The 27,862-nt window shown below is 43.8% G+C and overlaps 1 protein-coding gene across 2 annotated transcripts in view; it reads left to right on the forward strand.

Annotated features, from left to right (window-relative positions):
* Positions 1–27,862, forward strand: part of GALNT14 (polypeptide N-acetylgalactosaminyltransferase 14) — a 1,917,720-nt gene that overhangs the window by 1,718,716 nt on the left and 171,142 nt on the right. The window lies entirely within an intron of this gene.

The raw sequence follows: 27,862 nt of genomic DNA on the forward strand, positions 1-27,862 counted from the left end.
TCCTAGATTTAAATGATACACAGCTGGTGGTTCCAGCTTCCCTGTCAAAGCAGCCTTTGGATGGAACGTACTGCCTCTACACATTAGAATTGAACAACATTACACTAAATTCAGACGTAACATGCTGAATTGGCTACACACAAACGATTGTTAATACGCAGTACGGTACCTGATACCTACCACCCTATAGCTGCTCCACTGCCAGCTGGCCGCCCTTGCGCCAGACTTGGCTGTCTACCACACCTACTGAACCCGTTACCTCCGGTAGTATTTGATTGTCTATTGTAAGATGTAAACTTTTGCACCACGCCCTCACTGTAACTTGCAAATGGTTGCAATTTATATCTTTGTATGCCTGTATCCTTCCATTGCCTGTAACTAAGCTTAAGTATACCTGTGCTGTTTTTTTTTTTTCCTGCGCCCAGCTACCCCAGGGTTCGGTGTGCATCACCAAATAAATAAATAAATAAACAAACAAACAAACTAGGGGTGGGCACATTTGGTGTTTTGTTTATTGCAGAGGAATTGTTTTTTGTGTGATCTGAAACATACACAAAAACAAAATTCAGTAAAAAAAACTCAATGTAATGGGGCACAACACTCCTTTGGCGACAATATTTTTGAAAAAATCCCCAAACTGCCAATTTCTCCACGTGGGCAAAAGTGGCGGATTGGCAACATTTGCCTGGAATCCACCAATATTCCTGCGGAAAGTATTCAGCCATTTTCACCCATGCCTGCAGGACACGGATAAGCTCTTCAGGGTGGGCGTATTCGAGTTCTGACAGCATTGTAAGGGATCAGAGTGCCAGGTTGCAGGACCTAAAACTGCATTTGCTATGTTTTATCTTTTGTTAATTATTAGTATTTCTGCAATAAGTGGTCAGCATGCAAAATTATACATCAATCACTGATTAAATAGATCATTGATTTTGATCTGAGCATAACACTTTCCAAAAAGGGAGGATGTTCTGAGAGAAAAAATGGTTCTCGGCAAAATAAGCTGTTAGAACAAGCATTGGCAAATCCAATTGTTGTCATTTGCAGCTGTTCATTGCTTGCTTGATTTTCTGTTGGCCCTACAAATAATGTGGCTATCTCAAAGAAAATGCAATCTGAAGTCACATGACTAATATTAAGGGACTTGCTATCCTCTGCTGGCTGTTTAAATACTTTTAACATATGAAATCATGTAAGACAGGCAGCTTACATGGCAATCTATGAAGGCCCATAAAATCCTTTTGATCTCTGTACCATCCAGCATGGTATTGATTTAACACAACATCGTTAAGTCCAAATTACCCAGGCTGTAAAAAATATACAAGAGTACTGTGTACACATAGCAATCAATTTCAATACAACACAAAAGTCCTCATTGCGAGGTGGGCAGAATGGGTTTAACGGTGCCGGTAATGGTGCCGGCACCGTTAATCCCATTCTGCCCTATTACGAGGTCCCCTTGCGGGACCCGCTCTGAATGTCTGGTCAGACCAGAAAGCCATTGCGAGTCCCGCGAGGGGACCAGGGAGCTAACAACGGGCCCGTTATTAGCTCCCTCCCCATTCCCATTGAGCCCTACGGGGGCTCGAATCGGAATGGGGAAGGTCCGGGTCCGGGTTCCCTGAAGGAGGAAATACTTGGCCCTTCAAAGTCAGAATGGCCTGGTATTTCCCCATTCAGGGAACCCGGACCCGAGTTTGGAGGCGGCCATGCCCATAATAAGGGCATGGCCGCCTCCAAACTCGTAATGAGGCCCGAACACCTTTAAGTCCCAATTACCCAGGCTGTTAAAAATGTACAAGAGAACTGTGTACCCATAGCAATAAATTTCAATTGAACACAACATTTTAAGTCCCAATCACCCATGCTGTAAGATATGTACAAGAGAACTGTGTACCGATAGCAATCAATTTCAATTCAACACATGGGCCTCATTACAACTGTGGCGGCCGCGATATGAACGGTGCCGTTAAGGTATCGGCACCGTTCATACCGGGCCGCCACATTACCAGTTTGCTCGCGGGTGGCGGTATGCACGTCTGGTCTGGCCAGACGTGCATACCGGCACCCGTGGTCAGACCAGGATGCTAACAACGGACCTATCATTAACGGGTCCGTTGTTAGCATACTCCCCATTCCCATTGAGCCCTATGGGGCCGCAAATGGGAATGGGGACGTACCGGGTCTGGGTCCCGAAAATAGGAATTTCCGGGCACACATAAGCCGGAATGGCCCAGTAATTCCCTTTTCCGGGACCCGGACACGAGTTTGGAGGTAGCCATGCCGGTAATGATGACATGGCTACCTCCAAACTCGTATTGAGGCCCAACATCTTTAAGTCCCAATTACCCAGGCTGTAAAAAATGTACACGAGAACTGTGTAATCATAGCAATTAATGTCCTACCGTGACAGATTTCAGCACTGTCCCATTCTGATATACATTATAGACACTCATGATAAATGATACCATATGTAGGAAGGTGTGTACAGCTTGATACGTATTGTTTGCAGGAAGATGAGAATAGTGTTGTCTACCAAGACCCAGCACCAGTCTACCATTCATAATTGTATGCGCATGCAAAGAGGCATCAATATTTATCAAAACATGCTAGTTATAACTGATTTATGGACGATCTGATACTTGAAGGAGATGTGCCCGTTTCGGGCTGGATAACATTCGAACAGGTTTCATGCATTATCATTCATCTCTGGGACCACTGAAACAGCTGCTCTGCTCAGTCCTTGCCAGGAAGTGTCACATCTAACAACAAAGCTTAAGCTGCATGCATACCACATATGCTATGTCTCCAAACCACTTACAAACACTCCATTCAGCTTTTAATTCGTGTGTAGCCTCCTTGTGCACCATTTCCATCCCAACCAGCACCATTCCCCGCAATAAGATGAAGTTAAAGAGAGCGAAACTGGAGTGCATCTGAAAATGGTCTTCAAATCTATGAGAATGGAGTTGATGGAGTCACTGAGGAAAGAAGGTCTGAGGGAAGGTTATATGAAAAAAACTAGAGATATTTGATTATTATAATGTGGCAGGAGTCAGATACAGCCTGAATGAACAACTGATGGGGATATTTTCTATAGGGATGGGCGGCAAAGAGGTATTTGCCCTGGCTACCACCCTATTTATCCTCTTTGTGAAAGATATAGAGGAGTTTGTTTGGCCAGCACATGGACGTGCCTACGGTGGGAGTCCAGGATATTCCCCTCTTGCTATTTGTGGATGAATCTGTGCTACACATAGAAAAAAGGATAGCATAAGCTACTTTCCACTATTTCTAATTAATACAATTACAATACAATAAACTGGTTATAAACAAGAAGAAAGCAAATACCATGATGATGGGCCCAGCTAAAGGGCCCAGGTCAAGAGTTTGAAACATCTTTCATTGTCAATGGGAACTCTGAACAGATCGCTGTGTCCAAATACCAGAGTTTGTCCTATCTCTCATTTTCTTGCCCTGCATATTGGATTGAGGGATAGATTTTGGGATGTGAGAAGTGAGGAGAGGTCTGATAACCAAGAGAATATTCTCCATTCTGTCCTACTATTTGAAACATTATATTTGTGAAATTGTGATGGCGGCAAATGTGTCTTGAAAAGGAGGCAAGATACTATGTCTGCAGGGTATATTGGGATGCCTTCCTCTGGGCTACCTATCTGCTAAGTGGGGCAAGGCCTGTAGTGCTGGACTATGAATGTGATAAGACAACTGAGACTATGGCACACTACTTACTGTTCTGCCTGCAACATCACAGATGGAGAAAGAAGGTGCTCCTAAACCTGGTTGGATCATACCATGTTAAAATGTGTAAGGAGTCCATGGAATATTGTGCATGTACTAATGAGGAGAGTAAGGTGGATGAAGCAGACTGACCCTTCTCTGTGTACTTCTCACATGAAATAGGAAGTGTCTTTGGCCCTGGCTTTGTGGGTTTGGGAGATGTTTTATGGAATGTGTCATTTTTATTGTTCATTTCTTAGTATGGTTGCCTTCTTTTATGAATTGTGGTCTGCGTGTTATATTTTAATGTATATGTCTACATTCATGTTTTGTGTTTTATTTTAATAGCTATGTTAATGGATTTTGCAACACAAAGTGATGATGATGAGAGAAAGAGATAACAAGCAAAAAATAAAGGGTGACAGAGACAAGTAGGGATGTATAGAAGGGAAAAAGATGATCTGATAGATTAAGCAAAACATAGAGGGCAACATATAGGAGTCCGTGGCTGACTGAGAGAATGCACAGAAGACAGACTAGGATGAAGTAGGTGGAATATAATGATGTATATGGACTGTGACAAAAGAAACGTTCTTTAGTGGAGGACTATGGTTAAGGATTGTGATAAAAGTAGACTGACAGTATTGAACTGAGACAGTTGATAAAAATTGTGATAGAGATGGACTGATGTACGACCATGATGAAGTAGAAGGACTTATGAAAAATGTGAGGGAGCGGATAGTGGTGAAAGACAGTGATGAAGGAGAATAACTGCTGATAGTTTGTGATGAATGAGAAGTTAAGAGATAAAGGACTGTGACATGGTAGTAGGATTGATAATGTAGAAGGACCCCGACTATGATGAAGAGTGTACTCCAGGACCCCCAACCAGCCCAGAGAGTCAGGGTTTGCCCAGATGCACTTTGAGATAAGATAGCAGCACCCTTGAGATGGATGGGGGTGCAGATTAATACTCCAACACCAACTCAATAATGACAACTCAACGGATTAGCAAAGGGAGTTTGTTTGATGACAAGTACAATAAACGGGGAGTCTCATGAATATCAGCGTACGTGTGATCGTCTCTCTCTCTTCACAACGCGAATGAACTTCTCAAAAAACATAACATACTGAAAACTCATCATCATTTGACGTTTAACGCTTAAAAGTTGCCATGCAATTCTATTAGTCCAGGAAAGGTAACTTTAATATAGGTACCATATCTGTATATGATAACAGAGTAAATGGATTGGATAAACACTGTCAGGTGGGGCATCTAAGCCCTACCTTCAAAATGGCTACTGTAGATGTCACTAAAAGTACGACGTCCCATTGTTTCTACTAACTGTAGGACCCTAGATTACTTGGTCCACTGTGATGGGGTTGGTACCAACCCCACTCATACTTTTCCAATTTGCCTAGCAGCTAGCAGAATGGTCGGCCAGGTGCGAGGTGCCCTTTAGCACCCTGGCCTTCCTCCAATTATTGTTACAATCAATCATCACTTTAGTGGCCATGTGTCAAGTATTTCACTGTGGTTGACCTCGAGACTGCATCTTCTGTCTGGAAAAGCTCTGATATCTTCGCCTGGCCTGCTGCCATGCATAGGTGTAAAGGTCTCACTTCTCCTTTCTCGACTAGTCACGTGATTCAGACACCGCAAATTTGCCTCTTCTTCATGTAATTTGTGTATTTGATTTTCTTTTCACCCACCACCTGCCACCAGTTTCTTATCTTCACCTTTCTGAAGCAGGATATTCTGTTCTTAGCTTCAATTAATTGTAGCTACTGTTCGTCTCTTCTACTGATACGACCTTGGTTTTTTTGGCACGATTTGCCTCCCATGAGTTTTGTTTCTGCCGTTTATTCTTCATTTGTTGAATACGAAGCTCTCCTCATGTGGCCTTTAGTAACCTTTGGTTAATTCTGCTCCTTGTGCAAAGTGGAAGTATACTTATATAACGTGCTTCGTTTGAGGTAGATATGTATAGTGGTGCTTGCCGCACTATCTTTCTACTAAGCATAGCAAGCCGCATGATTTTCTTAGCTTTCTTGCAGTCCCAAGCATATGTACATGTGCAAACTGGTCGAATATCTTCATCATACTTACAGCTTAAACTTCTTATATTTAACATTGTCTTTTCACTTTAGGTTCACGATGCCCTTGTCCATGGAGTTTTCGTCTCTTTATGTCATTCTCTGTTCGTCATCTCTTCTATATGTGAGTCAGTCCGGATTCTTGTGTCGTCACCATTCATCTTCCATTAAGACCTTTTTGGCTTCTTCAGGGACTGTACTTAGACGATCTTCATTTCGTTTCATTTGTTGATATGGCTTTCTCAATGGATACCTTAATGTCCATGGTTTCCTTGGTATCGGTACTTCAATAGGCATTGTTCTTCTGATGGACACTGTGGCTCTCTGCTTGTTTATTTGCTCATCATACAGCACATATTTTGGTGTGAGCATTCCTGGTACTTCAAAATGGACTGTTGGAGTGCAGGCTGTACGTGGGACCTCCTCTACACTCCCCCCTGTGGGTGATTCATCGACCACTTTCACCTCTTTCTTTGCATCCATCTTCTTTGGTTCCTCTGTATTCACCTTCACTTTATCACCTAGGTCCATTCTTTCTTCATCTTCTGGGTCTATACATGATGGTCTGAAAAAATGTCTCTTTGAGGTCCATATCTTTATTACTCCTTTTAAACTTCCTGCTGTTCTCACGTGTTCGTCCTTGTTCCACGTCATCAGTTGACACTGTCCATTTGGCTGCAGTAAACCCATCTTCCCACATAATTGTTATGCTTCCTTGGGTATAGAAACCTTGTTCCCTCTGGTGCATGAATGCTGCCCTTCACAAAGTCTCTTATTTCTTCATCAGTTAGGTCTTTGGGTTTCCATCCTGGCTTGACATCAATCATGATCTTCATCCATATGGCTTTTTTTGCAGTTTTCTGTCAGTGTGAGATTATTATTATCTTGATAACACGGAATCCTAGCAATATCATCACAAGCAGGGCTCCCAAGAACTTGAATGCATCTGCCATCCATTGTGGAACCCATGAGAATAGTGATCCGAACAAACTGTCATCATCAACTTCGTAAATTTAATCAATCATCTGATTCTGTCGTTTTGTCAGCATGCCTATGGCCTCAGTTAGAGTTCCATTTTCTTCATCGTGAGATGGTATAAATGTGCAACATGATTCTCCAATTTTTGCACAAACACATCCATCCATAGCTGTGATCATGTCAAGTACATATCTGTTCTGGAGAGTCATCAGTCGGATTGCCCTTTACTCCTCTTTGATTATGTTGAATCCCTTTATGGTTGTGTTGATGGTCTGCAGCAACTCCCATCTGGTTATCTGCAACCATTTAGTATTTGGTTCAACTTGACATCTTGGCATGAAGATTGTCATGAACACTGATGAGGTGAGGCTGCACATCCTGTGTTCATATGGGATTGCATGAAAAGCTTCTTCAGATTTGGCAGAAAAGTAATTCTCTCTCTTCATTCTATTCAGCTGTTCCACAGATCTCTTCTTTCGCAGGTGAGCATCTGCTTTCGGGAAACTGTCAATGTTTAGGTCACTCTTCGGGATCACCAACGCTGGAACGTGCACATTCACTATTGTGCATATACCTTCCCAGTTTTTTGGCAGTCTGATTTATGCTTTGGATCCACATGCCCAGTAATTAACCATAATTACTGCAGTTTCATGCACCATTCCTGGAGCATCAACAGCTCAACAACAGTTCTGATTTTATCCCATCTTCCTAGTGCCATTATTCCTGAAGCAGAATTGTGGGCTTTCCAGTGGCACTATCTGCAAGGGTCCTCCTCTGTCTTCGACCCATGTCAGCAGTTTTGCAAGCCTTGGCCACAATGGTTTGCATCCGTTCTGTACTATGTCAATGGTGCCTTGGTAACGACCAGTGACCATCCAGGCTCTACAAATTACTACTCCTCTCTCCCATCCGTCTGGTGAAAGCACTGTGCCCCAAATCTGCATTTGGCCTCTGTTTTTCCAACATTGAGCCTGTTCTGGACATTTAGCTTCTGGTTTGCTTCTCTTCTGATTTCTGCTCCTTTAACTCAGGGCTTCTAATATCTGATCACAACGTGTTTAGTCTTTCCATTGTTTCTTGTCTTTCTGTCCTGGACATAATCATCATCATTTGTATCAGTTGCTTCAGTTGCCCATTTCAGTGAGGCATCACTACCCATGAACTGGCATCTGGTCTTGCACATTGCTAAGTGTGAAAGACAGTGTGCTGTCTGGACATCAATTTCGACAGCTACGAATATCTTGGACTTCCCAATGCTGTATGGCAGGAGTGCACAGACATAACATCCCCCCTCTGAACTCCATCTTCCAACTTCTTTCATGTGCTGGTAACAAATGTTGTTTCCCAAATGTGCTATGATGTCAAAGTAATTGTTTAGTTCACTGTCATCTCCGTGTATGCTTCTCTTGATTCTTAAAAATTTCATGTAGTTTGCCAGAACTACATCCCTGAATGCATCCGTATGGCTTCTTCTTGCTGGAGGATTCTCAGGTATCTTGGTCCATGGTGCAGATCTCCTCATCCGTACCATTTGAGTAGACAAACGTCTGGCAGTTCTATCTTTGTCCTCTTGCATTTTTTTTCTTCTGGTTAGAAATGCCCATATCATCCACTTTGGCATTGGTCCAGTATATGGCTGTATTGTAGAACTTTAGAACTTGTACTCGTCCCCTTCATTGGATCATGCATGCTTGTTAATGTTGTCTCTGTTGGTTTATTCTCCAATTCCTTTTGTCTCGGAACTTCTCATAGTAGGCAGTCTCTTCTTCTCCCATGCTTCGAATTGTGGTTCTGCAGTCACTGACACTAGGCCTGGTGTGTGTGCATTTAATGTTCGCATGCGTGTGGTTGTCAGTAACCTTTTTACATTCATACTCTGCCGACCCTGTCTCCGGCTTTTCGATTCGCTTGTTACCATAAGTTTGTGTGTGTTTGCTAATCACATCCATCTCAAGTTCATTCATTCCACCATCAGATCTTCTACGGAATGGAATGACTATGTAAGGTCTGGGTGCCTTTGTGGGCTTCATGTGTGCATCATTAGGTGGGTGCACAGGAATAGGAACGCTTTGTGCACCAATAAAAAGTGTGGTTCTAATCGTCAGTGACAGTAAAACATTGATGAATATAATGCATAAATACATAATACCCCTGTATGTCAGTCTACAGCATTTACTCCCAGAAAAGTATGGACGTCTACCCTCCTGAGGGAGGACAAGATTGGTGCTTTGGACTCTCATTTCGATCATCCGTTGAAAAGATGCTAACTTTTAATACAACTTCTAACAATATTATCTCAGGATTTTGTTTGTGAGTTGCAGGTACTAACAATTGTCCCCCTTTGTCAGAACAATGAATTGTCTATTTTTCTGGATACAGTTCTCTTGCTAGGCTATGGGAAGTGTAAAAATCAAGCAATAATTCAGCAAGTCTCTTCACTTTGCATGTTCAAAATGTCTTAGTTACTTATCTTCAGATGCTTGAATATTCCCCGTCATCAGACTGGGAATCCTCTGTGATAAAAATAATTATGAAAAAATGTTTTAATATACACACACTGCTAATCGCAATGCATGTACATAGCCCATTATCGCCTATGAGCTATCCTATTGTGTAGTCCCTCTACCTCACTTTGGTCCTTTATGACCCCAACCAATGAGCTGGCAGGGCTTAAGCTCCGCCCCAGGCAGCCATCTTCAGATTTTGAACCATAGGAATTATAGTATGATGTGTGCTGAGCATAGGAACAGCCTCTTAGGGGAGGAGGGTGGGAGCATGTGAATCTATGAAAGATACCAATGCTGGAGAAATACAGTTACAGGTAAGTTACTAAGAGGGTTTATTTTAATTTAGTCTAGGTAAAGAAGTGTTTAATAATGAAAAAAATGGGGGTTTCGGTGGTAACCCCTCCCACCCCCCAAAAAAAAAAGGAAAATCCAAACTTTTTTTTTCACACTTTTGTGTCAGAACTTTTGTCATTCGAAACTTTGACTGTCGAAACGGTCACTAGGAACCATTCAGATGCTTGAATAGAATACCAAGCAGTTAAAAACATGCCACCATCAATATACATACATGCATAAATACAGGAAAAAAAACATATTTCTGATCAAACCTTTACCATGCAGCAACACAACGGTTACATACTCAGGGAGAGGTGAGAAAAGGAGGCTGGTCCTACCTTATGCAAAGAGGTGGCGGAGCACTGCCTGTCCAACTGCAGTTTCTTTGTTGGTATCTTCAGACAAGCAATAATGTTTAGCAAACGTATGCAGAGTACTCCACGTGGCGGCTCTGCATATGTCCTTCAAGGCCTCCCCTGCCTGGAACGCTGTTGATGCCGCTCTCCCTCTGGTGGAGTGTGCTGAGGGTGGTTTGGGAAGGGGGTCGCCTTTCGTTAGATGGCTCTGGGTGATGCAAGAAGAGACCCAGCGCTCCAGACCTTGTTTGGAAATATGCTGGCCCTTTGTATGGCCAGAGAAGTCGATGAACAGTCTATTTGAAGAACGGGACTCTCGAGTCCTTTGCAAATAAAACTTTAAAACTCTTGCTATGTCCAGAGAATGCAATGCTCGTTCTGCTTCCGAAGAATGATTCTGGAAGAAAGTTGGTAAAACAAAGCATTCAGTGAGCATTATTTCCGATACTACTTTCGGGCGGAATTTAGGCTGTGGTCTCAAAATGACACGGTCTTTCTGGAACAAGGTGAATGGAGGTTCAGATGATAAGGCTTGTAACTCACTGATCCTCCTGGCCGAAGTAATGGCAATCAAGAAATCAGTTTTCCATGACAAGAAGTTTATGTCGCACCTGTGAATGGGCTCGTAAGGAGGCTCCATGAGGGGTGTCAGCACAGTGTTCAAGCTGCAGGTTTGAACCAGGGTGGGTGTAGGTGGATATGTACACAAAAGTTATTTCAGGAAGACCTTAACGGCGGGAAGGGAGAGTAAGGACTGCGTCTCCGGGGACGTTGTGTATGCCGCAATGGCTGACAGGTGGACCTTGATCGAAGACAGTGAAAGACCTGTTTTGGAGTGCAATAAGTAGGGAAGTACTTGCTCAACCGAAGCTGTGAGAGGATTAATAGCATATGTCTCACACCAGTTGGAAAAACAAGTCCATTTGCTAGTGTAAGTGATGCATGTAGAAGACGCCCTTGAGGCCCTGATTATATCCCAGCATTCCACAGGCAATTTGAGATTCATCAGTTTGTGCTGCTCAGGAACCAGGCCTTGAGAGATAGGCTCGCTGGATCGTGATGGAGGACCTTGCGGTTCTGCTGCACCAATAGATACTGAAGCGCCTTGAGGCGAATCGGGGGCCATCGGGACAAGTGCTGTAGGGTCGAGTACCAGACCTGCCATGCCCAGTCCGGTGCGATTAGGATCTTAGAACATTTCTGCTCTCTCAGTTTGCGTAGTATCCTGGAGATGAGGGGAAAGAGGGGAAGGGCATATAGGAATTTCCCCATCCAATCCACTGAGAACACATGTCCTACTGACTGACTCTCTGGGTACCTGTAGGTGAACCGTTTGCATTTCTTGTTGGCTCTGTTGGCAAAAAGATTGAGATATGGATGGCCCCATAAGGCAAAAATCCATTGGGCTTCCTTCTCGTCCAGCTCCCATTCGTGAGAAGACATGTAGTCTCTGCTCAGCTTATCTGCTAGGACATTGTCCACTCCAGGAAGATGTTCCGCCTTGATTTGGATTCCGTGATGCAAGGCCCATGCCCATAGTAGTTGAGCTTCTTGAGACAAGATCTCTGACCTTGTGTCTCCTTGCTTGTTTGTGTAGTGCATGGAGGTCATGTTGTCTGTACAGTAAGTACCTGCTCCGCTACCACCGGAAGGAACGCTTTCAGTGCCCACCGAATGGCCCTGAGTTGGAGTTACCAGGAGCCCTTGGTATGTAGGTCGGCAAGATGAGCACCCCAGCCCGAAAGAGACATGTCCGTCCTTAAGAGAAGGGTCGACTTTGGTGCCTGAAATGGCATTCCCTGTAAAGGGTTCTGCAGATTATTCCACCATCGAAGAGCCCTTGCAGAGACGTAGGAATCTGGACGATGTCCTCCCACGAACCAAGAGCTTGTTTCCATTGGTGGTCCAGTGCCTCCTGAATGGGCCTCATGTGAAGCCTCCAATTTGGTATGAGGAATATACATGAGGACATCATGCCCAGGAGGGACTTGTAAGAGTGCACCAATGTTGTTTCTCTCCTTAAGAAACAAGAAGTCAAGTGGAGAATTGCTGATGCTCGTTCTGCCGACGGTCGCACTCTGGGAATGTTGGTGTCTAGATAGGCTCCCAGGAAAGAAACTGTCTTGCTGGGAACTGGACAGGAATTTGCTTAGTTTATGGCGAAACCTAACACGCTTAGCAGATTTGTTGTCCTTGAAACCGCCAAGCGTGCGCTTGAGGCGGAACTCGCTCTTATCAACCAGTCGTCCAGATATGGAAAGACTTCTGTTCCTGTCCTCCTGAGTTTTGCAGCCACTGGTGCTGGGCATTTTGTAAACACCCTTGGTGCTGATCTCAGACTGAACGGGAGCACTCGAAACTGAAAACAAAGATCGCCCACAGTGAACCTGAGGAATTTTCTGTGTGCTGGATGGATCTGTATATGGAAGTATGCGTCCTCCAAGTCTAGAGAGGCCAAGAAATCGTGCATGTTTAGCCAAGGGAGCACTCCTTGCAGAGTTGTCATCTTGAATTTGATGTGCTTTATATATTTGTTTAGCGCCCTCAGATCCCAGATGGGTCGCCATTGACCATTCTTCTTTTTGACGAGGAAGAAACGGGAGTAGAAACCCTTCCCCTTTTAGAGAGTAAGGTACTGGCTCTTTCACTGCTTTGTGCAGCAGTTTCTGGATTTCGGACATGACTTGCTTTAACATATGTACCCTGCGCAGAGCCGGGGGTAAGGAATGAGGCTGGTCTAGAAATTCCAAGGTGTGTCCCTCGCGTACCACCTGTAACACACATTTGTCTGATGTTATTGACTGCCAGTGTTGGTAGAACTGGCTCACCCTTCCCCCCACAGGGGTGTGACCTTGAGGGGGTGGAGCTTGCTCTGCGACTTCCCTTGAGTTGTGCCCCACCTTCCTCTCTGGGCGTACTTATTGGAAGATTGCTATTTGGAGTCCTGGTATGAACTACCTTGTGACTTCTGGCCGTAGGAAGGGCGGTTGAAACCTCTGAGCTTCGAGGATGAACCTCGAAAGGGAGGAAGGTACCAGAGATCCTTGTGTTTCTCTTTCAAGGGGCTGATGGCACGTGTCGTGTCCGTAACCATTTTGATTCCTTTGAGGCGGTCATCAACCTTTTTTCCAAAGAGTTCTTGACCATCGCAGGGCATATCCAAAATCTGCGCTTGGACTTCAGGTCTGAAATTGGTAGCCTTCATCCAGGCCTGTCTTCTCAGCACTGTACCGTGGGCCATCTGCCAGAAACCTGGCTCCGCCACATCGACTGCAGCGTCAATCATGCAATCCAAAGCTGCTTCCCCATTGTCGATAATTGACCTGGCTTCCACTTGGAGTTCTTTAGGCAGCTATTTGGCCAGCTTGGACATACAGAGCCAAAGCTTGCGGTCGAATCTCGCCGTCATGGCCAGCACGTTGCCCCCCTGATGGTAAACGATGCTGATGCAGACACTTTCCTGCCCATAGCCTCTAGTTTTCGATCGTCATTGTCCGGTGGGGCTGATAGAGGTAATGTTGGATTGGCCAACTTTTTCCTAGCTGCTACTGTGATAACCAAATCCAGTTTTGTATGACCTCGAAGACAAAGAGGAGCAGACTCCGGAAGCCTGTACTTTTTCTCTGGCCTGGAAACTAGAGCCGTAGTGGATAAGGGTGTGGCCAATATCTTGGAACCGGACTCCCAAATGGTGTCGAGGAGAGGAATGGTAGTAACAGTTCTCCTACGCTTGTCCCTGTGCTCATAGATCACCGACTTCTTCTCCTCCAATGTGACCTGTAATTGGAACAATTCTCCGGCTTTGCCGATGATAGTATGAAAAGAGACTAGATCATCCGGTGGTGAAGAACCACCCGGAGAATCTTTCATCTGGGCTTTTCGTCCTATTCACTAGTGTCCAGTTCTTGCATGATCTCGCCTTCTTCTGGTTCAGAAAACTCTGAAATGATCTTCTTGCCAGTCTGAGACCAAAATAGAGGATGGTACAATCGTTGGATCTCTAGCTGGAGAGCTTGTCCTGTGTGGCGATGCTGGAGAAGGGACCATTGTCGGTGAAGCACTGAGTGTCCTGCTCCTACACCTGCGTGGTGGCTCGGGTGAACACACCCTTTTGTGCCGCCTACTCCTGGAAGGCGAATGTCTTGGCATGCTTTGTCGAGGTGAAAACTCCCTCTGCGGAAGGTTAGACTCTCTTGGTACAGTTGTCTTGCTTTTTTTCATTTGGTCATCTGTTGAACTCTTCAATGATCCTTTGCATTGATAACATTAGCACAGGATAATAAGGATCAGCAGGCATCTATGCAGTAGGTTGCCAAGAAGGACTGTGTTCCTTAGGTGTAAGACAGTGTTGTTCCTCAACAAACTCAGTGTCTGAAAATTCCTCTTGGAGGATGATGTCAGGTAGCTCTGGCATTTCTTCTAAGGGAGATAATTGTGTTCCCTGTGTTTCAAGAGCATCCACAAACTGAGGCGGCGCTTCTAAAGACTCAGGGAGACTTTCTTCATTGGTTGGGGTAACAGTGGCATCAGCGAGGGGTGTTTTGGAGCCTTTTTCTTCTGTCCATAATGGAACTCGCAGTGCCGTTGACAGAATCGTGGTCAAAGTTTTCATCGACGATGGCCGATCCGTGGATGAAGATTTCGTGGATGGTGGCTTGCCTTTATCCGTCGATGCATGCTTGGAAGAAGATTTCATGGATGGCAACTTCTCTGTCGACGAGCGCTTCGTGGACGAATGTCTCGTGGATGAGTGCTTCAAGGACGAGTGATGAGCCTCCTTCATCGCTGATTATTTCGTAGACGATAAAGTCGCTGATGAGAACTTAGTCGTGGACGATGTGGTTTGCATGGTGGTCGTCGATGAGGATGCCGTCGACTGCTTGTTGGAGGATAGGCCTCTATCTTTACTGCCGCTCGTAGACAGCCTCTCTGTGGATGACTGCCCCCCCCCCCCCGGTGTTTTGCAAACTCCTTCTTACGTCTGGAGCTAGTTTTTTCTGTCTTATGGTTTGTAGAGTCCAGGGAAGGAAGGAAAGGTATAATTTGCAGCTTCCTCTTCGGAGTGGGAGTGGGAGAGGAGCTCCATTCCACTGAAGAAGCCCTTCTTTTAGAAGTGTGCTTCTCAGGCAACTTGCTGGAGTGAACAGGGGCTGTCTGTGCAGATTCCTCACCAGAAGAAAGTTCCTTAGCTTCCAAATTCAGGAGAAGTCTTCTATGCCTGTTGTGTAAGGTTTTAGTTGAACAAGACTTGCAAATGTGACATTTCTGAATGTCATGAGGATAAAGACAGTGTATACAATGATCATGGGGATCTTTCATGTAAACCACCTTTCTCTTGCACCTTTTTCAATCCCTGAAGAGGGAAGGCTTCTTGGTAGTCTGATGGTCAGCCGTCTGAAGAGAAGGTTCACTTAATGAATTCTGGGTCAAAACAAAGTTTTTTGACAACCCCAAAACAGTGGAAATAGCTCCTAGCCAGGGGAATGAGGTAGAGTATATAAAAAATATACACTGCTGAAAAATTTGAAGTCAATTCGAAAAAGCCCAGAGAGCTTGAGATTCCCTGTGTCAATTACACTGTGGTGAAAAATCTGAAGATGGCTGCCTGGGGCAGAGCTTAAGCCCTGCCACCTCATTGGTTGGTGTCATAAAGGACCAAAGTGAGGTGGAGGGACTACACAATAGAATGGCTCATAGGCCATAACGGGCTATGTACATGCATTGCTATTAGCAGTGTGTGTATACTAAAAAAAAAATAATATTATTTTTGTCACCGAGGATTCCCAGTCTGAAGACGGGGAATATTCAAGCATCTGAATCTATGAAAGATCCAATGCTGGAGACATACTAGTTCCCAGTCTGTGCCTCTGATTTGCTTCATTCCCGAAGACATGCTGTGTCCTTGTCAGTGTAACAAAAGTGAAATCTCGTGCATGACTCCCTCGAACTGTCCCTCAGCGGAAAGTTTAAAATATCCTCAGATAGTTCTGCTGATGGTTAGAAAGTTCAACTTGCATCACAATACCATGCAAGAGCATGCTCATCTGCGTAGACTTAGCTGGGTCTCTGATGAATGTGAGGACGTCATCCCCGACAGGTCTCCCCACAAGTTCTGGAAAATCTTCGATTAGGCAAAAGAAAACATTACTCGCCGACCTGCTGTCTCTGGTGACAGGGACATTTGTCATCCCTTGCTGAAGTTTGGGACTGCTTGGCCTTCACGCACTGTTAACAGTTTCTACAATTTCGGTGTGCATGGATTCCATTTAGGATTATACTTAGATGCTCTTTATTTGCTGGATCCCGAAGAAATGTCAATACGTCTGCAGTTCTTGTGACAAGATCTGGACAGTCTCCAATTAGGTGAAAGAACAGTACATTGATAAGCCTATTCCCTTCTTCCTCCACTTGGGACATTTGGTCTTTCCTCGCTATATTCAGGAAGTAGGAGGAACTTCTCGGAAATTACAGTAAGCAGCCTCCTTATAGTCTTTTCGTTTTCAGGATCTTGTAGAATGTCAGTGATACTAGTGAGCTTCCCCACCAGTGATGGTTATGATCTTAGCACTAGATTGAAATATGTCAATACATCTTTGGTGATGTTGCTACTGTGGGACACCATAAGTGATTCCGAACAAAGTCTCTGTGTGGAAAGAATCTGGGTACTATATTTTCTTCCAATGTATGTGTCCTCGATCAAAATTTGGCATATTCTTTTCTAATCAAGGCTTCAGCGTGCCTCAGTCTAAAGTTCAAAGTCAACAGACTATATGTGGCTTAAACGTGCACTGTTCTTCTTCACCCTGCAACTAGGATGCACAGAGTGTCAGTTTTCATGTCCTTATCCTCTTTTCTGCTCAGAGGAATGTCTCAAAGGAAGCCACAACTTTGCACAACAGTTCTTTGGGCCTCATTACACGGTAGGCGGTAGGGATTTACCGGTACCGGTAAAATACCGGTACCGGTAAATCCCTGCCGCCTTACTACGAGGTCCCTTAGCGGGTTGGAGTTTTAACGCCTGCTTTTTGCAGGCGTTAAATACCAACCCGCTAAGGGACCTCGGAGCTAATTACGGCACCGCTAAATTGCGGTGCCGTAATTAGCGCCTTCCCCATTCACATTGAGCCCTATGGGGCAGAAATGGGAATGGGGAAGGGCAATGGCGGAAGGGGGATTTACCGCCCCTCCAACCTTGGGATGGGGCGGTAAATCCCCTTTCCGCCAAGGTGGTGCCAGTATTTTACCGGCATGAGCCATGGCGCTAAAAGCGCCATGGCTCACCGCCTACCGTGTAATGAGGCTGTTTGTCTTTGCCTCAGTCATGCGTCCTTCTTCCTCGTCATGGACCACGTCTGCACGTGCTGTGGTTCTTACCCATCGTCTGTAGTCTCTTTGCGTGGGGTGCAGGCATGGGGCCTTCTCCGATGTATGGCTTCCAAGCTCTTTTTCCTTGCAGCTTCACTGCAGAGGGAGTGCAGTCTTCAACTGTAAAGGGACCGTTAAACCTTGGCTCGTCCCACTTCTTTCTTGTGTGGTTCTTTACCAGGACGGTGTCTCCAGGGGAGATTGATGGAAGACGTAGTCCTTGAACTTGGTCACTTCAAGTATCTCCTTCTGTGTTCCGTGCTGCCCTGCACCCTTTTCATCGTCGTTGCAGCTGGCATGAAATTACAGTAAAACAAGATGTCATGCAATTCAAGTAGTTTTGCATTTCAAACCCTAAGATTTCTCTTGTTGGCTGAGCATCACATATAGCTCTGTCTCAAGGTGTTAGGGGAGTGTGCATTCTTCTTCCAGTGGCTATTTTGTGCAGTTTAAGACGATGGTCGGATCCAGGCTGGTTTCTGAGTGCATACAGTGTCAAGGGAAGGCAGTGCAACCATCCCTTTCTTAGAGTAAGCTTCAACAAGGCTATCCTTTCTTTTAACAAGCCATTGAGCTTCTCACATATCCCATTACCTTGCGGGTGATACGCCGATGAGAATGTGTGCTTTATACCAAGCAACAAGCTAATCTGTTAGAAAACTTCATTTACAAAGTGAGTCCCATTATCTGATCTCATGACTTCACATACTCCCCACCTGGGAAATACCTTTCTCACTAGAAATGTGTCTGCACAGGTAGAGTCTGGCTTGTGTACATGGACCTGCTTCTATCCATCTAGAGAATGGACACACCACAACAATTAGATACCTGTACCCGTTACATATTTGAATCATATTGACGTAATCGACATGCAAGTGCTGAAAAGGTCCATTGGGTCTTGGTATGACTCCTATAATTACTTTTAGTGTGTGCCCAGACGTGAACTGTTGGCAAATTATACAGTTCACCATAAAAAATGCAATGTGCTCTGCTAAGTACGGTATGAACCAGTCTTCAGCGAGTGTTGCCGCTAGATTCTCTTTTGTCATGTGTGCTGGATAGTGTAACTGCTCCAGTGCTATTTTTAACAGGGCTATAGGCAGTACTGGTTTACCAGTGCTGTCTTGTTGCCACAAGCTATCGGAGTGGTTTAAAGAACACCCTCGCCGCTTCCAGAGGTTTTTCTCCTCCTGTGGTGCCTCCCCTTGGAGTTACATTAACTGTGTTTGTCCCATATTATTGTAGCTTTCAGGTTCACTCTGTGCGACAATAATTTTTTCATGTACATTTGTGACTTCCACATCCATGATCGTCTCGCTCTTGTATGCCATACAGTTGGCATCTGTGTCTGCTGCATGATTTCCACGTGAGATAAAATCTGTCCCCTTTGTGTGGGCCGCGCATAATCACGACCGCTATGTCCACTGGGAGCTGTAGTGCTTTAATCAGGCTATCCAATAGGGCTGTGTGCTGTACGGGCGTGCCATCCGCTCTGAGGTAGCCCCTCCTTTTCCAGCCGCTAAGCCTGCGTGCACTGTTGATGTCACATAGGTGGAGTCACTGTACACTGTCAATTCCTGGTCTGCGTGATTCTCAATCGTGAGTATCAAAGCTAATAATTCTGCAGCCTTTGCTGAATAATGAGATGGTAATTGTGCACTAAGAAGCACTCGAAATTCTCCATTTGCTGTGTGCTTCATCATAGCAGTGCCTGTATATCTTTGTCCATCGCTTTGATTGATTCTCCAGGAGCCGTCAATGAAGACAATTTCTCCTTCTTATAATGCATTTTCTTTTACTCTGGGAATTTCATCATAGAATTCTTCATAATTTGCACAGTCATGTATTGGCTCTCCTTGAGTGACTGCCTCTGCTATAAACATAGCTGGGTTCAATATCTTGCATCAGAATATTTTCATCTAATCATTTGATATGATCACTTCATAAGCAGAAGCTCTCTAAGATTTCAATGTGCCTTTCGGTTTCTTTAGGATAGCAAATAGCGAGTGCTCGACATACAACGTCATTGAGCATCCATTACAATGTTTGTAGCCTATTTGATAGCGAACGCTGCGGCAGCTAAACTTTGTTCGCAAGGAAAATGACATCTCATCACTGGGTCCAAATTACCACTATAATATGCCATGGGCTTGTACCCCAATGTGGTTCTCTGTGTGAGCACTGCCATCATAACGCTGCCACTCATGTGTGAAAACAGTTAAAATTCCTCTGCATAAATGTAAATCCCTAAAATTGGTGCCGTACAGATGGCTCTCTTGAGTTCAGCACATCCTTCCTCCATGGTCTCAGACCATTTGATCTTTTTGTTCATCACCTGTGCCTTCTTTTGGGCCTCTAGCAAAGGCTTGGTATATGAGCTGTAGTCGAAGACCCATGCGCTGACATAATTGCAAAGGCCTATAAAGCCGTGCAACTGTTTTATCGTTTGTGGCTTAGCTGTGTTCATTATGGCTTCAGCCCTTTCTGGGTTAACCCTTTTCCCCTTATGTGAGATCAACTGACCTATGTATAGCACTTCTTGTTGAAAATAATTTAATTTCTCCTTGTCAACCTTATATCCTTTTTCAGCCAATATAGTCAATAGCTGAACAGAATTGTCTCTATATCTTTCCTCTGTCGTGCTGCAAATCAAGATGTCATCCACATATTGTAAGACAACACTTTCTAATGCAATATTGCTTAGGTCCATCTACAGAACTCTGTTAAAAATAGAAGGCGACTCACAGTACCCCTGAGGTAGCCTTGTGCTTTTCAGGCGCATTTGTCTGAACGCAAATGACGTCAGATCTTGTGAGTCTCGGTGCAATGGGATTGAGAGAAAGGCATTTTTTCAAGTCAATGGGCCTCATTACGAGTATGGATGCGGCCATGCCCTTAATAAGGGCATGGCTGCCTCCATACCGGGTTCCAGGTCCGGGGTCCTTTAATGAGGAATTACCGGGCCATTCCAACCTTGGAGGACGCGGTAATTCCTCAATCAAAAAACTCATCCCCATTCCCATTTGAGCCCCCATAGGGCTCAATGGGAATGGGGAGGGAGCTAATAACGGGCCCATTAATAACGTGAATAACAGACCTGTTATTAGCTCCCTGGTCCCCTTGCGGGATCCGCTATGGATGTCTGGTCTGACCAGACGTTCTGAGCGGGTCCCACAAGGGGACCTCGTAATAGGGCATCCCTTAATGAATGGTGCTGGTCCTGTACCAACACCATTCATTATGGGAGCACCAGGGTCATAATGAAGCCCAATCACTGTGAAATAATTTGCCTCAACAGGTATATTACATAGAATTGTAGCCGGGTTAGGGACTAAAGGGAACTCAGCCTCAACAATATCATTTATTGGGCGTAAATCCTGAATTAAACGCCTCCCTTTGATTTTTTGATAGGGTAAACTGCAGTATTGCATGATGACTCTGACATCACTAAGATGCCCTGCTCCATCATTGTCTTAAAAATTCCTACATCTGCCTGCTTGGACATGGGATATTGTTGTGCTTATGTAAGAATTGCTCCTGGCTTCAGTTTAATTTTCACTTCTCCGACTTCTTTCAATAAGCCTACATCCTAGGGGCCTGTGGTCCACAATGAGACAGGTACCTGGGCCATGTCATCCTCGAAATATTCAGGGCGGTTCTGTGCCAACATCATTCTCTGAGGCATTTCACTTTTGATCATTTTAACCCAAAAAGTAAGGTTTATCTCACCTGCTGTTTCTCCCCTATCTGCTTGCTCGTCAAACAAATCGTCATCAGTGGCATCAGTCAATCTGTACCCTTCTTCAATGGCGATTTCTGTGCACATTGTCAGCCTTCATCATCACAACCATCAATCAAAGCCACTTCCCTCGAATTGCAGCTGTGTGTACCACCAAGGGAAATACGTGTCCCTTTTCCTCTTGCATAGGTATTCTTGGCCTAATCATAAATTCATCTGGGGTCCTCATGGTTTTCTCAGCAAGGCCTGGCAGCCCTGCCATTAACACACATTTTCCATACGCGAATATTTCAGGCTCTGATGGTACAGCCCTCATAGCTGTGTGTCCTGCGTATCCTCTAATCATTTTGCATACGTTCAAATAGTGCATTCCTGTAGTTGAGAAAACTATGCCCTCCTCCATGAACGAGATTGTCATGTTTAATTTCATCATTTGAACTTGACCCAAGATGTTTACTGGGGTTTGTTGCGAATATAATAGAGGTACATTCATATCACATTCTCCTATAGAGACTGGAAGTGCATCTCTAAAAGGAACATAACTTGTAGCTCCTGTGAAACTCTGAGTATTTATGGCATCGCTGGACAAGGAAAACTTGCCTTCACGTATACACGAATGTGTTCCACCCGTGTCAACTAAGAAGGAATATTCTTTATCCCCTATAACAAAATCCACCCTTGATTCCTGGTGAGGTTCTGGTGTCACTGATAGATTAGAACACATCAGGGTTCCCAGTGATCTGTCCTAGTCCATATATGAGTATACAATACTTGTTAATGTTTTTTGTTACCTTAAATAATTTCAACAGTATGAGCGAGCACCAATCGTCGCAAGCACCAATCCCGTTTTTCCAGTTTCTTATCTTGACCTTTCTGAAGCAGGATATTCTGTTCTTAGCTTCAATTAATTGTAGCTACTGTTTGTCTCTTCTACTGATACGACCTTGGCTTATTTGGCACAATTTGCCTCTGCTGAGTTTCGTTTCTGCAGTTTATTCTCGATTTGTTGAATACAAAGCTCTCCTTGTGTGCCCTTTAGTAACCTTTGGTTAATTCTGCTTCTTGTACAAAGTGGAAGCATACTTATGTAACATGCTTCGTTTGAGGTAGATGTGTATAGTGGTGCTTGCCGCATTATCTTTCTACTAAGCATAGCAAGCCACATGATTTTCTTAGCTTTCTTGTGGTTCCAAACACATGTATATGTGCAAACTGGTCGAACATCTTCATCATACTTACAGCTTAAACTTCTTATATTTAACTTTGTCCTTTCACTTTAGGTTCACAATGCCCTTGTCCATGGAGTTTTCGTCTCCTTACGTTATTCTCTGGTCGTCATCTCTTCTATATGTGAGTCAGTCCAGGTTCTTGTGTCGTTACCATTCATCTTCCATTAAGACCTTTTTGGCTTCTTCAGGGACTGTACTTAGACGATCTTCATTTTGTTTCATTTGTTGATATGCCTTTCTCAATGGGTACCTTACTGTCCATGGTTTCCTTGGTATTGGTACTTCAATAAGCATTGTTCTTCTGATGGGTACTGGACAGAGCCCCACTGTGGCTCTCTGCTGGTGTATTTGCTCATCATACGTCACATATTTTGGTGTGAACATTCCTGGTACTTTAAAATGGACGTATGGAGTGCAGGCTGTACTTGGGACCTCCTCTACAAGCGAAAGATCTGTGATGGACTGTGGTGAAATAAATTGACTTTATCAAAGTAGGACCGTGACACAGGAGAATGATTTTGACGACGGAGGATGAACGTGACAAAGGAGAATGACTGTGACAAACTAGAATGAGTGTGTCAAAGGAGAAACACTGGGACAAAGAAAGACTGTTGAAGCTGAAGGGCTCTGATAAAGAAGAGATGGCGGCAGAGAACTGTGATGACAGACTGTGACACAGAAGGCGGACTGTGATCAAAGAGAAGCAATGGTACAAAGGATTATGACAAAGGAAAGGACTGTGATAGACTGTGATGAAAGAGAAGGAATGTAACCAAGGGTAGGGATATGATGAAAGACTGATGACAAAGGAAGACTATGCATAAGAACTGTGAGAATGGACTACAGTGAATCAGAAGGATTATGATGGAGATGGACTGAAAGAAATCACAACTGTGAGGAAGGAGAACTGTGATAAAGGACTGAATGAAAGAATCCAAAACTGTGTTGAAGGACAACTTTGATGGAGGATCATGAATATGATAAAGGAGTAGGATTGATGAAGTAGAATAACCAAGGCTGAAGTATAATGAATGTAATTAAAGAAAATGACTATGATGAAGTACTGTGACGCAGAGAAGATCTGTGGCAAATGAGGAATGTGACAAAGGAGTAGAACTGAAGAAGATAAAGGAACAGGACTACAATAAAGTGGAAGGATTGTGATGGAGTGTTACAGAATACATTAACTGTGATGAAAAGGAAGGACCTTGACAAAGGAGAAGTACTGTGATAAAGAAGAACTCTGCTGAAGGGGAACTGCAAGTAAGGGGGACTTACGGAGAACTATGATGAAGAAGAACTGTGATGGAACACAGGGAATGTGATACAACACTTTCACAAATGAAAAGGACTATGATGAAGGACTATTATGAAGGAGAAGGACTGGCAAAGTAGGATCGCAATGATGGAGTACTGTCACAAATGGCTATGATGATGGAGAAAGACAGTGATGGAGAAAGATTATGACAAAGAATGACTGTAATGAAGGAGGACTATGGTGGAGACTGTCTTTGGCAAAGGAGGACTGTGAGGAAGGAGGATACACAGAGAACAGTGACTGTGATAATGGGGGACTATAATGGACTGCGATAAAGGACATTGTGATAGACTGTGATGGAGGGCTGTGAAGGTGTGGAATTGCTGAAGTAGTAGTATGTGGATGATCGCAATGAACTGTGAAAAAAAAAACATTAACTGTGGTGGAGATGATTTTTGATCCAGAAGTGTGACAAAGTAGTATAACAAAGAAGAAAGATTGATTAAGGTGAAGTATTGTGATGATGGACAGACAGAAAAGGACTGGGATTGACAGCAAGGAATGTAATAAAGGAGTAGGACTGTGATGAGGGATTTACATGAAAAAACGATATTACAAAGAAATATATCAAAATATACGGGCTATGGTGAAGAACCGATGACAAAGGACAGTGACAAAGAGGAGGACTAACATTGAGAAGGAAAGTGAGAAAGGAGGAATGTGATGAACAAGGACTGTGAAGAATCATAAGGATTATGGTGAAGGCAGAGGATGTTAATGGACCATGACAAAGAAAAAGGAACCTGTTGAAGCAGTATTAGAAGGATCAGCTGTGAAGAAGAGGGACTTTGATGAAGGGGAATGGCTGACAAAGGACCGTAATAGAGTCTTACAAAGCAGAAGGACTATGAAGACTGTGATAATGGAGTGGAGATGTGATGTATATGGACTGTGTTGGAGAAGGAAAGTGATGAAAGAGCAATAATGGGATGAAGATGTAGGATTGACAAAGTAGAAGAACCAGGACTTGGGCAAAGTAGAAGAGCTATGATACAAGATTGTGGAAAAAGGTAAGGAATGCGATACAAGGTGAAGAACTGTGATTGAAGACTTTAACGACGTATTAGGACTGATGAAGACGACAAACCAAAGCTGTGGCAAAGGGGAGGACTGTTATGACGGGTGAAAACTACATTTTAGGAGGAGGACTGTGACAAATGAGGACTGTGAGGAGGGATGACTGATGAAGGACTGTGATGAAGGAGGTCAGTGATGAATGACTGTGGCAATGGAGAAAGAACATAACCAATGAAAGGCAATGATGTGATGACAGAGAAGGATTATGATGGATTGTGATGAAGAAGAAGGCATGTGGCAAAGAAGAAGAACTGTGACAAAGGGATGGACTGTGAACAAGAAGTACTGATGAAGGTGAAGGACTGTGATGGACTGAAGAAGGAGGAGGACTGTGAAGAAGGACTATGATGAACACATGGGATTTATTAAGGACACAGGGAATGAATGTGATGAAAAAGAAGGAATGGAAATGAAAGCATATGACAAGGCAAAGGAGTATGATGAATGACTGTGACAAAGAAGAACTGAAGCAAAATACTGTGACAAAGGACAATGAGAAAGGATTGTGGTGAAGGGGAATTGAGAGCATGGACTATGATGGACTGTCAGAAAGAAGGACAGAGGAGGACTGTGAGCAAGGAAGACTGTTGTAGGACTGTGATGGAGGACTATGATGCAGAATGTCTGAAATGAAGGACAAAAAGTGTGATGAAGGAGAAGTACTGTAAGAAGGAGATGGAATCTGTTGAATAACACATAAAGGAGAAGGACTGTCATGAAGGAGAAGGGTGGTGATAGATGGTGGTGAAGGACGCCACCTTTGGTGAAGAAGGTGAACATTGTTGACGGTGGGTGGATGTGGTGGAAGAGAAGGAGAAGCACTATGGTGAAGGAGAAGGATTGTGGTCTAGCAACGTGAAGAAAGGGTACTTTAAGAAGGAGGAGTACTATGATGTAGGACTGACGAAGATAGTCTCTGATAAAAGTGAAGGAATGTGAGGGAGGAGGTTTGTTATGAAGGGAAAAGGAATGTGTTGGAGGACTCTGACCAAGGGGGATGTATGTGACAAAAGAGGAAGAGTATCACAAAGTACAGCGATTTTGAAAACGGAGGAGAAGTTGTAATCAAAATGAAGTGGCAATGAACCATAACAAATTAAGAGGATTTTCACAGAGGACAAAGGACTGTGATGACATATGGTAATGAAGGACAGTGACACAGAAGCATTTCAATGTGGAAATACTGCAAGAAAGGAGGACAGATGAAGGAAGACTGCAATGAAAAGGACTGTAATGAAAGGGAAATTTATGGTGATGACAGAGGACAAAAGAGGAGGACTGTGACAATGAAGAAGAAATGTGATGGAGACAATATGGAAGAGTAGGAATAAAAAAGTAGACGCACCAAGACTGTGATAAAGGAGAAGTACAATGATGGACTGGTTCAAATGGACTTTGATGAAGGCATAGGACTCTGAAGAAGTAGATGAAATGTAATGAGGAAAAAGGAATGTGTTGAATGAGTAGAATTGATGCAGAGAAGGACCAGGACTGTGTGAATGGAAGAGGGACTGTACTGTAACAAAAGACATGTACTTTTTTAAAGGAGGAGTGTGATGAATGTAAAGGACTTGACGAAGGAGAAAGAATACATTACCAAAAGGACTCCAATAAAGTAGGATTGTTATGAAGGTCTATTACAAGGGGCTGTAACAAAGGAGATGGACTGTGATGGAGAAGCACTGTGACGGAGGACATTGATAAAGCCTCCTGTCCAGAACAAGAACTATTTCCCTCAATAGTACATAGTCAAATTAATTGAAAGCAGTATACAGATTTTTTGACCTACAGAAAAGGTATCAAATGATGCATGGGACAGTTGTCTTAAGATCGTGGAGAAAATGGCCATGTCTGGGTGGATTCGCCAGTGAAAATGTAAATGGGTAAATTAAATTGCTCCTCTCTGAATGTTGATAAACACATGCACACTAAACGTTGCTGTGGTTTGCCTATTTGTTTGTGTGGCAAACTGCCTATCACGTCCTTTTGCTTATTCTGATTACCGCTACCATTGGATTATCTTTTCAGGTCATTACCATATTTCTTGACCTTCAACCTGCCCGGGGCATGAGCAAGGGGAATGCCCTTAAGCAGTCACATTATAGATGAAACTTCTCTGTCTTCCAGGAACATTAGTCAGCATTCTCAAAAGCTACAGATCAGCTGTGAATGAGATACAGAAAACCCCATGTGCCCTTATTGCTGCATCTCTATGTAAAGTGATGCTGTGTCTTCTATGGTTTCAAGAAAAAGCACAGCCCAGAAATTGACTGTGTTCATTGAACCCTCAACTTGAGGAATAATTGCCAGCAGCATTGCTTCAGACACAAGTCTGTTGCTTGATCCATTTTCTGTGTCTTCTTGTCAGCTTGGATTTTGAATATGTTTTCAAGGATAAAGAAGTTGAAGCATCATCCTCACATGGGCAATATGACTCGCGATAGATCTACAGCTGGGAGAACTCCTTTAATTTGGAAACATTTATGCTGTCACAGATGGCTTCAAAACCTCTCAAACCCCAAAAGATGGTTCAAGGGTTTTTATTTTGAAAATAGTCAAAATCATTCTAAGGGTTTCCGTACATCAACCTCCCATGGGATCACCCATTTCCCCAACACAGGCTTCCCTAACCCCAGGTTTACAATCCAGCAATCGGTAAACCCTAATTTCAATAAGCTAGCTACAGATGAGGGCCTAAAGGCTAAATACTTATATGTTTGGCTACTTCCGGGTACTTCTTCAACGTCACTCATCTAACAAACCCCAGATTTGCTGATTAGGAATTATTTTCTTGCGCCAGTAACACACACCCTGGTTTGCTCTCTGACTCATATTCTCCCTCTCTCTCTCTTTTCCCTAATCTCACTATTATTTCCACCATACCTTCCACTCTACGCTCACCTATTCTTATAACCTTCGGTCTTCTTCCTTTTCTCTCTCTCTCCCTTATGTCCCTCTGTCTGCACCCTATCGTCAACTCTCTCTACACCCCTCCTCACCTCTGTACTCACTCCTCTACTTGCCTCTTCCCAAAACCCTCTTCATATCCATAGCCTTCCCCCTCACCTCCCTCCAACACACAATCCTCTATCTGCACCTTCTTCATTCCTTAATCCTTC

This window comes from Ambystoma mexicanum, chromosome 4q (genome assembly GCF_040938575.1).
Source record: "Ambystoma mexicanum isolate Mex_15411 chromosome 4q, UKY_AmexF1_1, whole genome shotgun sequence".
NCBI lineage: Eukaryota > Metazoa > Chordata > Amphibia > Caudata > Ambystomatidae > Ambystoma > Ambystoma mexicanum.